Genomic DNA, 13,803 nt, shown 5'->3' with positions numbered 1-13,803 from the left:
TACCAACTCTCCTATCTGGCCAGTTCAAAAAACCTGATGGCTCATGGCGCCTTACCATCGACTACCGCACCGTTAATCACCATGCAGATAAACTTGCCCCCATTATAGCTGACCCATCAGTCGCCCTTTCAGTCCTTGATCATTCTTACTGCATCTTCACTGTGTTAGACATTGCAAACGGCTTTTGGAGCCTTCCCGTAAATCCAGAGTCACTACACTGATTTGCGTTTACCTTTGGCCCCACCCAGTTCAGCTGGATTTGTTTGCCCCAAGGACATCATAATTCTCCCACCCTCTTTCACCAGGTTATGGCAAAGGCCCTCTCTTCGGTAGACTGAGCGTCTGCCAATTCTACTTGTTTCCAATATGTTGATGATTTATTGCTTGCTTCCTCCACTGTCTCTGACACTTACTTTCCCTCCAAATGCTGCTCCAGGCCTTAACCAATGCAAGCTTAAAGGCCAACCCTCAGAAAGCTCAAATAGTTCTACCTATGGTTCAATAACTGGGTTGTCTCCCAGGACTCCAAAGCCCTCACTTCAGACCGCCGGATCGCAACTGCTGCAGCCCCACAGTCGACAACAGTTCGGGAATTATGTAAGTTAATGGGCCTCCTTAACTTTTGTAGACAATATATCCCATTGTTTTCCACCTTAGCACAACCCCTCAATGACCTTCTTAAAGGGACCCAAGCCTCCTCAGACCCCATCTCTTGGTCACCAGAGCATGAATATTTGGAAGCTAAAATTCCATGATAAACTCACTTAATGCCAATGTGGATAGATCTTACAATGCCTGGGTTAAAAAACAGACTACCCGGCCCTAAAATACACCAATGCTAGCTTATTATACTCTTTCACTGCTATTGATGCAGCCATGGATGGATTCTATACAGCAACTGAGAAAACCTCCGATGTTATGATCAATATGACTATATTCCAGTCTAAGGAACTCCCACACCCTCTCTTCTTCTGCCCTTGCAAACTTGGCAGATATATCTTTTCAGTTGATTGTTGCCTTCTCCCTGCCCCCTCAGGCCTCTTCCACCCCCGCGTTTGATTTTCTTCTTACATACCCTTTTGTTATCCCCACCCATGTTTTTCCTTCCTCTTTTTATTTTAAATCTATTGGTTATGTGTCTAACAACACTGCCTATTGAATAGGACTTTCTGGCTTTATGCCTCCCTCCCCCACTGGCAGCATGCTCATAACAACTTCGGACTGTTCTACAGAAACTGCTGACTATATTATTTGCTTTTGTTCTACCCTCTGCCCTTTGAATACTTCTTCTTCTACAACTATGGCCCACTACAGTGTCCCAGCTAACTCCTCCATGTGTCTATAGATTACAGACTCCTTCACTCTGGGTGACATTCATTTGCCCGGCCGCATCTTCACTGGAATGACAACACTTCCTTGGTGGTATGGCAATCCCAAATAGCAAAGGAACTGCTGGCTAAAGTGGTCCTTGCTGCTGCCTCTGTGTCTGCCACTGTTCATAAGAACACTGCTAAAGGCCGTGTGAAGGTCCAACTCTCCACCCAGATTGTAACCTGCTTGGAAGATTCAACTTCTGGCCCGTTGTATAGCCGTTGTATAGCCTCATCACCTGGTGGACTATCCTGCAAATAGCGGCCACTGCTGCTTCTATTCTTGTCCTGTTTTCAACTGTTTTCAAAAGGTATGAACAAAAGATGAGATGAGAAGAAAGATAGAAAAGGAACATAGGACTGGAAAAGACCTCCTGGGTAATGGAGTCCAGTCTGCTGCTATTGCACACAAACCAGTCATATAATCCTGTTTATAAATTTATCTAACTTCATCTTAAAACTAGTCAGGTCAAGGCCAAGGGAGAAATGGAAAAGTGAAAATGGCAACTGTTCCAAGAAATGGCACAAGGGAGATGCAACTCTTTTGAACAATGAACAGAATATACTGTTAATATGGTACAATTTTTACTAAGATTTGTGTTTGCTAGTTTTCAAAGTCTGAGTCCAATATTACAAATTAACATACAGATTTTTTAGGTGTACAAATTCTGACTTCTATCACTGCAGCAACTACAACAGAAAGATTACAAACAAAAAAACAAACAAAAACAAAACCAAGGACTTCAACAACCTTGGGCTATAGTCAATGCCTTGTCTGCCAGAATTCTAAAATGATAATGAGGCACTCAATACCATAGTTTAAAGTCAATGTTATTTTCCTATCCCTGAGGACAAAGAAAAACTCAGTCTCCTATATCTTAGAAAAGTTCGTGTTTTTACTGATAGTTTTTTTAGATGAGAAAAACTGACGCTACACTGTCAATAAGCAGTTTGATTTCTCAAGAATTAGTGATTTTTTTTTCATATTTGCTTTTTACAGGCACCCTCCAAATATGATTCTCAGAAGTGAGGCCAAACATGACACTTGAGTGAAACACATTTGTTCTTTATCCAGAACTTTTATATTGCGATAGCCAAACTTACTGACACCTGCCCCCTCCCCCGAGACCCTACTCCCCGCTGGGCAGAATCCTCTAGCCCAGTGTTTCTCAGCAACCAGTCCCTGGACCGGCACCAGTCCCTGAGATCTCTCTAACATAGTAGAGGAAGCCTGAGATCTTCCTGACACAGTATAGAAAGCCGGTCCCTGGTATCGAAAAGTTTGAGAAACACCGCTCTAGCCCAAACCCTCTGCCGCAGGGCAGAAGCTCCAAGCTACCCACTCCAGTCCGGTAGGCAGAGAAAGGGGGAGAGAGGCCACAGGGAGCTCTGCAAGCTGTGCTTTAACTGTAAAAGCGCCACATGCGGCTCCTGAGACAGTTTGGTCATCCCTTTTCTGTACCAAATCAAAATTTGCCCATTTATGTGCTGAAAAGCAACAAGCATGAGTAAAACCTAGGGCTACATTTTCTAATGAACATATGGAGTTCCAGCAACCTGATTCCCACTATTATCAAGGACAGCTATTGGATAAGTCTATGCAATGCTTAGAAAATATGCAATGCAGTAACAAGTTACTATTTTTATAGAGTGCTTTTTACTAATCTTAACTACACATTTAGTCTAAAAATCTCAGTCTTCCCAAACAGACAAAAATTTGGCAGATCGCAGTTTTGCCATTTAACAGTACATAGAGATTATTGTAATGTAGTAATGTTACAGTAACATACATAATATTTTAGCCCATTCTTGCCCTTCTACCTTACCTTCCATACACCATCTGGACAGTTACTCTCAGTGGTTGGGGTCAGACACCATGGAGGCACTTTAGCAGCTTAGGCAGTGGCAAGCACAGTTGTTCACAACACCAGTGCTCCAGCAACATTAACAAAGTCACTCCTCTTTGAACTTCTAGTGGGATGATTGTTGGCAGAGCCATGGGGAGGAACCAGAGAGTGAGGCTAGGCGATGTGGGGAAAAGTAACAGTGGAGAGAACAGGAAGCTGGGTAAGTCAGTTGAAATGGACGGAAGCTGAGGCCAATTGTAAAATAAAAAATTAAATTTAGGAATGGATAGAACACCGAGTATATGGACTAAAGTTGGGTGGGGAAAGGATAGAGAAGTGTATACATTTTTTAAAAATTGTCTAGCAAAGTGGTGCCCCAACCTTGAGTGTGGGCTCTAGAGACTACTGCAATACAAATAATGACTGAAATGATAGTACAAGAAAAAAATATAGAAGATGAAAGCTAAGCAGGATTAAAACAGGGGTAAAGGGATAAAAAAAAGTGATACATCTTTTTCCCCACTCCTTCATTTACATTTGGTATTTTTGTGAGGTCCTCTGAGCAGTCATGCCTTACTTTATATCTTTGAAGATCTTAGCACACTTTTGAATGCTATAACCAATAATATTCTCATGGGAAATATTATGATAGAGATTTGTACAAAAAGAGGAAATAAATGTTGAGTTCATTTCTATTTTCCATGAAACCAGGCTAGCTGGTATTATGTTTCCATCTTTTAATAACAGAGTCCCATAACAGCTGTCCCATTCTTTTGCACAGGATCAATGTTAGGCTGACCAACCTATAATTACCCTGATCATCCCGTATGCCCTTTTTAAATATTGACATGACATCAGCTTCCTTCCGCCCCAGTTTTTCACAATTAATTTAAAATTAACATTAATTTTCCAGAGAGCTCCTCAGTCAATTTTTATAAGACTAAAAAACAGTCTCTCCTTCTATACTACAATACAGCTGACCTGCTCCTTCTGATAGGCCTGGGCTACTTTACTTTATGGTGAACCCCACTGTCTGTATCTTTTTAGATGACAAGCCCTTCAGAACAAGAATTATGCCTTCTTTCATATTCACCTAGTACCTACTACACTGAAGGCAGTTCAAGAGACTAATAAAATAGTGGAATTAGGGCAATTTTAATTATACACCCCTTATCTCTAAAATCTCTCCATTTGGTTTAACAGATCATGAATAATTATTTTTGGAGCATGGTATAAGGGCCATCTCTTCTGGCTGAAGGGAAGATTGCAGGAACCTTATTTGGTATTGGTCAGTATGATAAGCGGTATTTTTCAGTGCATACAGGTTCAGAAAACTTGGTATTATCTGTTCCTCCATTGTGAAAATCTGTTTACTTTATGTTTCTCAAAGCTGGATTAGCTAATAGTACAGGGTTCATTGCATGAGGCATGAAACATCCACTGCTATGCCAGGAGACATTAGTTGAAGGTAAAAGAAATCACTTCATCCTGTGCCATTGACTGCCTCAGCCAACGGAGACCAAACCCAAAAATGGTATTCATGCAAAAAGTTAAGGATATTTTTAACTAAGATAAATAGGTTTTTAAACCAATGCAAAAAGCCAGCTTTCCTTACAAATTACAGCCTAGACCATAAAGGTCTCAGGTTTAGTGCTCCTCAAATAGAAGCAGCAGATTGACACTGGAGGAGGCAATGGAGAAAGTCATTAGCATAAAAAGGTATCTTGGATCTTTTCCTCCACTCTGATAGTAGAAGAATGGTGAAACAATCCACTTCTCCAGCTATGCCTCTCACTTTACTAGGCAGCCTAAACTTTGTGCCTAACAGCCTCTCCAACCCACACCAGAATATCAGCAGACACAACATGTCTGAAATTTGGCATGAAACTTTTATCTGAGACAAGCCTAGTCATACAGTAGAGCAGCTAATGTGCACAGTATGGTACATTTATTATTGGTAGTGGGGACTCCTTTAGAATCCAGTTTTTATGCTTTGTCTTGATAATCTATGTAAGGCCATAGACAGTTCTGCTCCCCATCTAACCCTCTTCTCATAAAAGCTAAGGTAAATTTTATTGAAGTGATCACAAAGTATATTTTCATATTGTAGTAAGCAAACTGGCATGTGGCCAGATATAAAGGTCTTACCTATTAGAAAAATTAAGAATTCAGGAAGATGCATTGCAGAGAACTAGACTGACCACCTTATTTTTTCTACTACACATTCCACAGCCTGTGGTTCTTGAGTGTCCAATGGTTACAACTTGCCATTACTATCCACCTGATTTATTTTATTTGAACACAGGTTATGAGATACCCTCAACCCATTCCATGAAACCTTGCTGTAGCTGAAAAAAATAAATGAATGAGAAGGGCGATAGCTTCCACTCCAGTTGTCCTCTTCTGGAGAGGAAAGGCAGAAGAAGGCATCATAGATGGACGGGAGACACCCCTTTCAAAATCCTTAGCGAGACCCTGGCCATGTGGTTTACATTATTTTATAGACTTTTTTTTAGAAAACAGCATAGAATAAAAAAGAGAAATAAGAACAAAACATCAGATACACCACTGCAGTACACTAATGCCTCCTGCCATTCACCATGATGGATTCATCCTCCAGTCCAACTGCATGTGAAAAGAACTGTAAATTGTACTTCCCTATGCCTGCAAAGGCAAACCAAAATAATGCGTTTTTAGTGGACCTATGCTGAACCAGCCTGTAGTTGTATAAACTGTCCCACTGAGAACAATGTAGTTTTACATAAATGTAATACAATTACTTCAGATTTAACTTTCTGCACGGCATATCTCTTTACTAATTTAACTATTTTGAGCCTAATAAGTCTAATAAATCTCACAATTCATCACGGAAGCACTGGACATTCATCAAGGAATTCAGAGATTTTATTACAGTCATCACATCTTGATGCCTAACTCAAAATATTTAGTTCCAACACTCCTACCTGAAAGTGGTTCTATATGAAATGTTACAGCTTCTGGAGCATTTCCTATTTCAGAAAACCAATGGTTGCATTCCTGTAATGATTTCCTAGGATGAGACATTCCAAGTGCAAGACACACTTGCTGCTTTTTAGTATGAGATTTACTGTACACTGCATGGATTCCACAAACAACTTTTGTATCCATGTGTTTTATTACAGTCATCACATCAGAAATATGAACATTAGGCCAGTGGGTGTCAAGCATTCAAAAGAAAAATTTCAGAGGGCAGTGGCTGTGTAAATTAGTCATGTTTCAGCTTCACTTTTTATTTTATAATCTTAATACACTCATCAATAGTTCTCCTCTCTCAATAACAAAATAAAAAACATACTACATACATGGGAAAAGATTCAACTACAGGATACACTCATTTTTGTTTACATACAGTTGTTGAAATTTTCAAATACAAGTACTTAAAGTCAGACACTTAAATCCACACATATTCAAATGAGCTAACTTTAAACACCAAAGTTTGAAAATTTTGTCCTTAGTATATTGCAGGACTACAACAGTCCTTCAGTTAGACACCTGATGACCAAGCTCTATCCAAATTACCTCCTCAGGAGACAATTAGCTATTAAAGAAATTTGCTAACAAGTCCCCAATGGCTAATATCAATATCATATTCTGAATAAATATATTAAATGGCACCAGGTGATCCATAGAAACTTGTCCGCTACAGGAAAAAAACATAATGTTGACAAGCGTCAGCAAAAGATCATTTTTCTAAGCATTAAAATATTACAGAGATAGACACCAATATATGAACCTGGATAGTTAGTGCAGACAGGCCCAAAAGCATGTTAGTTGTCTGGATAGTTTCATCACCAGAACAGCCATCCTAATTTCATATTTGCACAGTAGGGAAATCTGGGCACTTCTCTTTTCCCTGGAAGTTTTCTTCACCACTGCAAGGAGCTATTAGCATCATCATCATTTGGATTACAGCAGGGCACAAGGGCCTCAATTAGGATTGAGCTCCAGAATGTTAGATGCTGTAAAAAAAGACTGATCTACAAACAAACTGGGTTCTGAAAGTTTGTGTATGTTCTTTTAGGTTTATGCATTACCATTACAAGATTCTGCAGACTAAATTTCCTCTTCAATCACAGGTGTGAAATATCAACTGTAATTGGGTACCAGGTACAATTAAGCACAAAATCTAGGCTTTTCTATATATAGAATTGCAGCAGTTTAATATAAGGTGTGATTTTAAACGGATTTAGTTAAAACTCCTGTGTGGATACTCTTCATTTAAACCATGCTTACGTAGGTTTAGCTAAAATCAGCTAGGAAAAGATTTATGTTAAATCAAAATATGACTGTCCACACAGAGGTCTGAACCAGTTTAACTAAACCAATGCAAATCTTTGTGTAGATAAGGCCTTATAATTCAGTTGAATGTGTGAGCCAGACAGAACCCAGCTCTCTCTTCCACAATTGTGCTGGCTCTGTAAAGCTGAGAAATAAAGAATAGTAAACAAGCAGACAAGGAGATCTGTTGAAGATATTATTTCAGTCCCTTTGTAACATAGACCTGCAGTTCAACAGGAACTGTTTCACACAGAGTTCAATCAACAGCTTTGATGACTCCCTTACCTCACACACTTGGATTTAAATATGCAATTTTTGCATTCCAAATCCATCCATTAGTCTCAGTACCCAATACTGTGGTGCTTGAGTTAAAAGCAAGGCAATGGAATGTGAAGATCCCAATTTATTAATATTATTTCCTGAAATCAAATCTAATACTAGCTCTAACAACATTTTGGGCCTAAACAATAGTGTTCAAAAGAGTACACATCTTTCAGAATTTTACTTTAAGATGTTATATTGTTACTCAAAAGAGTAAGCCAGAGAAAAAGGACTAGATCATATAAAAGAATTAAGGAGACAAGAAATTATACACAGTAGACAAGAAATGAAAGCACTGTTTGCTGTAGCAAAGCCACTGTTTCCCAAGGCAACAGAATAGATTGGGGCACTGTACCAGAAAATGCCAACTCAGTATGACAAGTGGCCAGCAACTGACTGTGCCATCAACTGATTGGATACTCATACCTACCAGCACCCAGTTTGCCCAACAATTTAACGCTAAAAAAAATTCTAGTTCTGTGCTTGGTAAAAGTATGTTTTAACATAATGTCATTTAATTCATTCATTCATTCAGTCAACCAACGTCAATCAGCACTCACCAAAAGCGTACTAATCATTGTAATTTTTTTACTGAAGCAGCAATTAGAGTTTCCACTTTGCGGTTATTACACCTAAACAGATAATGATTCATGAAAATCATTTTTTAAAATGTACAAAATCTAGAATTAACTAAGTTTCTACATGATGTCAAATCATTTCTGATAAATTTGTGTTTTTGAAGTGACAAACAAAACCATACAAAATCTGTATAACATGATCACAAACTGATTTTCCTTTCAAAATGCTTTTGGAAATAATGGAACAGCCACACCATACAACTATGCCACAAAACTTTGTTTCTTACATTAAAAAATGTTTAATATGACAACGCACAATGCTAAAAGGAAAATTTTTTTCACACAGCATTGGAAACATAGCAGCAGCAGAACAGGATGAGGATGCACAGCTACTATCAACATCTAAAGAACACCATCAGCAGAAGTTTTAAACTTTTGCTGCTTTTATCCATCCCTGAAGGGGCAGGAAAAAAACTGCACCAAAATGACTGAATCCTTTTCTTTACAATTTTCTACATAAATCCAGGAAAAAAAGGGAGGGTCTTGGGAGGAGACTCATGGAAATATAGCAGTACAGGGGAGAGGGGAGGGAGAGGAGATGTAGAACATGGCAAAAAAGTAATCTAATAAAGACATGGGGTGTTTGATGGGATTTTATGGAGAAACATGGGGTTCTGGGTTATATGAGGGTGATATGAAGAGGTGGATGGGGGCACATATTCTAATGGGTCCCGAGGCTAGAAGGAATTAATGGGAAAGTAAGTATCCCAGTGGGTCCTCTGGGAAGTATGGGGGGGCTGGTATCCCAGTGGGAGGATTATGGCTGGTGCTGGTAGAAACCACCTATCCTTGTATGTCCTAGAGGAAATTTGGAGGGACTGGGGGGTGGGGAAGTGTCCTGTCTATCCAGGCAGGTCTCAGAGGGATGGGAGGGATCTCCCTTGGAAGAATGAAGGACTGGCCAGGTGCCATGTCCCAGCAGGATGAGGGATAGAGGCACAGGGAAGGGTACCCTGACCCAATGGGCTATATGGGCAGAGTACCCTATGTTCCAGCGGGATGTGGGGGCAAAGGAGATCTGTCCCAGCAGGATATTGGGGGTGCCCCAGCAGGGGTCTGTTCCAGTAAGAAGGGGGGGCCTCCAGGCCAGGAGGGAATCCTTCCCTATGTGATATGTGGGGGGCACCCAGGCAGGGAGAAGTGTGCCCAGGCAGGATATGGGAGGCTCTCAGAGTGGCTGTTCTAGAGGAATATTGGGGGGGGTGTCTCTGGAGATCTGTCCTGGCAGGATACTGGGGGATCCCAGGGAAGCTGTCCCAGGAAAACAGAGGGTCTGTCCCAGTGGAATATGGAAGAGCTCACCCCAGCAGAATATGGGAGGGTTCCAGGGTACTATAGGGGGGACCAGGTAAGTTCTCCTGGAAGAATACAGTGTGGCTCAGGGGAGAGGGCTGTCTGGAAAGATATGGGGTTGCTCGAAGGTATAGGGGGTATCCCAGTAGGATATATGGGGACCTGAGGGTGCTGTCTAGAGAAGTAGGGGTCCACAGAGCCCATCCCAGGCGATATGGGGAGTCCAGGCACTAATCCAACAGGATATGGGGGGCTGGAGGAGGACTACCCTGAAGGAATATGGGCGATCCCAGGGGAGAAATGTGGGGGTCCCGGTGGGTCCGTCCAGGCAGGATATGGGAGGCTCCGGGGGTCCCCCGTTCAGGCAGGATACGGGGAGTCCGGTGGGGGGGGGAGCAGACTGTCCTGGAGAGATATGGAGAGTCTCGTGGGAGACGGAGGCTGTCCCGGAGAGATGTCGAGCAGCGGGTTTCCGGGGGGCAGGCTACCCTGGAAGGATGTGGGGGGTCCGGAGGTCCCGTCGCAGCGGGATACGGGGGGGCCATGCTGGACGGATGGGGACGCGGCGGGATACGGGGGGGGGGCTGCGCACTCACTTTTTGTGCTGCTGCGGGTGCTTGTCCCTCCTGCCGGCCGCCGCGGGCTGCTTGGGCCGCCGCCTCCGGGCCTGCAGAGCCAGCACTGGGGAGAGACGGGCACAGGTTAGTGGGCGCGCGCGGCACTTCCCTCAGCCGGCCTCCGAGGAGCCGGTGCCGCGGCCGGGCTCCCGCAGCCGGCCGGGACGGTACCTTTCCGGGAGCTCATGGCTCTGCTCTACTCTGCTCTGCTCTGCTCTGCCCCGCCGCCGCCGCCCGCCAGCCGAGCCGGGTCCGAGCCGAGCGCCGGGCACCGACCGAGCTCAACAGCTGCGGCAGCCCCGGCCGCCGGCCCCCTCCAGCGAGCGCGCAGGCGCGCCCCCCCGCAGGGCCTGCCCGGCGGATGGACAGAGGGGGAGGGGCGGTGAGAGGGCGGGCAGGTGCCGGCCAGCCCGCGGGTCCCCAGCGCCCTCCCTTCCCGGTTAGCTTCGTTAGTGTCTCAACCTTCCGCAGGGTCCCAACAGCGACGCTCAGCGGCCCGCGAAGCTCGAGGCCCTTTGCGCTAGGCGCTGTACCTTAGCCCTAGGTACAGTGCTAAGAGGTAGGCCCTGCCTCAGGCTCCTTTACAGACAAGGCAGGTCTCTGGGGGGCAGCTACTTGCCCCAGCGGCTCACAGCCAGGCACAGGACCCAGCTCTCCCACTGCCTCACCTGGGGATCTGGCCAAGGCCCCCACGTGGGGGGAAAGGGTACACTTAACTGGGGCCCAGTGGCCCAGGCTGCAACCCCCCATTATGTATGTGGGAGGGGGCTGATATTACAAGTTTGTACTGGGCCTGAAAAAACTATGCTTGAGTCCTGGCTCTGGCCACTGGACCCCGGCCTTTCCCTCTCTCAATCACTTGCTCATTAATATTATACCAAGTTCTAAGCAGTGCTCTCATGTTCATATTGCCTAACACTATCCAATGTATATTTGTACAAACCCTCCCCCCCTTTTTTTGGAGCCCTTCTAACACCACCTTTCCTTGCAGCAGGACTTAGATTTTGGCAGGGGAGCAGCCCTGGGTTCAGGGAGGTGCCTTTTGCTAGTAAGATGAAATTCTATTCAAATTTGACCTACTTAGAAACTGTTGAAAATTGCCATTTCCTCTGTGTGATTTGTGTACTATGGCTTGAGTTAGCAGCATTCCCCAAACCCTCAACAGTGTGAAAGCCCTCAATTCACCATGCCCCACACACAGCTCAAACACAGCATGAGTCACACATACCTTGAGCTAGGAACTTCTAGGAACAGAGGGTCCTCCTGGCGGCTGCCAGTTTATCTGTGGTGGTACAATAGGGAGAGAAAAACACCACCCATTTCCCTCTTGGAATATCACATGAAGCAAGAACTGGACAAGAACCCCAAAAGAAGAGACCATGGTGTGTAATAGAAGTTGTAATCTGATCAAAGAAGTCAGCCTATAGAGGAGAATGGGAACAGTGAGGTATCTGGACTACAACTCCCATCAGGCACTGTGGAATTTAAATACTTTGGTTTTTCTATTTTTTGCCAACATTTTCCATGGGAGGGGAAAAAAATATTTGCCAACCAACTCTTCTACTCGTGCATAGGTCACCTATTGTTTCAAAGTGTTATGCAACATCCTCTAGTGGCTGGTTCATGTAAAAAAAAAAAAAAACCCTACTCTGTTACAGTCCAGTGTAGTTAATCTGGTAGATCAAGTGGTGGAACTGAAGGTTCAGTATTCAGATGTTGCTGTGGGGGACAGCTCTGTATAACTAAAGTTGATGCTGATCAATGCAAGATCTGCCGCTAACAAACAATACAGGACCTCATCAGTGATGAAGCATCTAATATAGTGTGCATCACTGAGACCTGGCTAGATGACACTGCAGACCCAGTGCTAGCCCATCTCACACCTTCCCCTGGATATTCAGTACACCACAGACATAGACAAGATAAGAAAGCAGGTGGGCATTGCACTCATCATCTCTGCAAATATGAAAAGCAAGAAATGTGCTTCAGGTAAGACAACTTCATTTTAATTCATTCATCTGACAATAGAAGCCAGAACCAAAGCCAACATAGATTTTATGCTTATTTACAGACCACCACAGACAAAAAGATTCATAAAGTTGTTCACTGATACCTTGTCCGTGATGGTAATGAAATACTCCACAATTGTCATCCTGTGAGATTTCAACACTCATACTGATGAGGCTGCACGTACACCCAACATTCATCTCCTCACCTGCCTCACTAGGACTTTCACAGGTCATCGTTAGTCCAACCCACACAGCTGGTCACACCCTGGACGTGATCTCCAGCCTAGATATCATGATAGAAGACATTACAACCCTACCAGGGTCTTGGTCACAATATTACCCTATTAAAGTAGTGGGAAGAGACCATGCAGGACTCAGACAACAAGAAAAACCAATGATCCTGATATGACCACGAAGACTTGGGGACTCCAGCAAATTCCAAAGCATGCTACAACGAGTCAAGGATCAGGTGAATCATTACCATTCACAGAGGTGGAGTACTTAAGTTGACATAACAGGCAAGTTACATTGGCGAAAAGGATCCAGTAGTGTAGACACATACATTATAAAGTCGACATAAAGTGGCTTCTGTTGAACAAAGTTTGTAGTGCAGATGAGGCCAGAGTCTGTGTATAACAAAAGAGAACATTTATTAAAAGGGAAAGGGAACCAAGCATTAATTTGGGAAAACGCCACAACCACATTCAAAAGTATGTGACCATCAGCAAACCCCACAGTGTGCTGGGCAGCGTCCTTTGCCTCAGTTTCCCACCTACCAATGGGAAAGTCCAGTGAATGAATGTCCCTTTAACACATCATTCCCCATTCCCTTCACTGCACACCACTCATAGCTGGCTGTCCCTAGTTAGCAAAGCCTCAGAGTTCAGAGATGCGTTCACAGAGTTCACCTCCCACCCTTGCAGGGACGTTAAGCAATGCTTCTGCAACTTGCTCTGCCACTGCTGGCAACCTCTGCCGTTGCTCTCTCTCCACTACTGCCATCCCACTGCCACTCTCCCTGCTACCACTGTCTTTCTGCCTCTGCCACTGGCCATTGTTGCAACATCACATTCTGAGGTTCCACCATTTACTTTAGCTCTCAGTGATTTCAGCAGGTAGTGGAGAACCTCAATACCAATGCAGTTGACGTGTTGCCTTTCACTGTTCCCACACTAGGTCTAAAACTTAGCCCCTAGAGTCTCAGTAATGATGACAGCTCTAGGAATCACCAACTGGAAAACAAGAACTCTTATTTGAGCCTAATCACCTCTATCATTAAATGCTGGAGAGACGCATATCAAATAGTATTTAGGACTCTTCAGGCAGAGACCACACTGGAACACCTGCCCCCACCCACTCATCTTCAGTAGGATTTAGCATCCTTTCCTCCT

The 13,803-nt window shown here is 43.7% G+C and overlaps 1 protein-coding gene across 4 annotated transcripts in view; it reads right to left on the bottom strand.

Moving 5' to 3' along the window:
- Positions 1-10,550, bottom strand: part of SRPK2 (SRSF protein kinase 2) — a 268,546-nt gene extending 257,996 nt beyond the window's left edge. For 2 of the 4 annotated variants that reach the window (XM_067564496.1, XM_067564494.1), the window contains exon 1: positions 10,383-10,549. The gene's annotated coding sequence lies outside the window, so the exon portion shown is untranslated. Of the gene's footprint in view, positions 1-10,382 lie in introns of all 4 variants that reach the window. The other 2 variants (XM_067564493.1, XM_067564495.1) reach the window with 2 other exon arrangements.
- Positions 10,551-13,803: the final 3,253 nt, after the last annotated feature.

This window comes from Emydura macquarii, unplaced genomic scaffold, assembly GCF_026122565.2.
Source record: "Emydura macquarii macquarii isolate MOO-44397 ecotype Brisbane River unplaced genomic scaffold, CSIRO-AGI_Emac_v2 contig_2636, whole genome shotgun sequence".
NCBI lineage: Eukaryota > Metazoa > Chordata > Testudines > Chelidae > Emydura > Emydura macquarii.
Note: the sequence above shows the minus strand (reverse complement) of the source record. Positions and strands in the feature narration are given on the sequence as shown.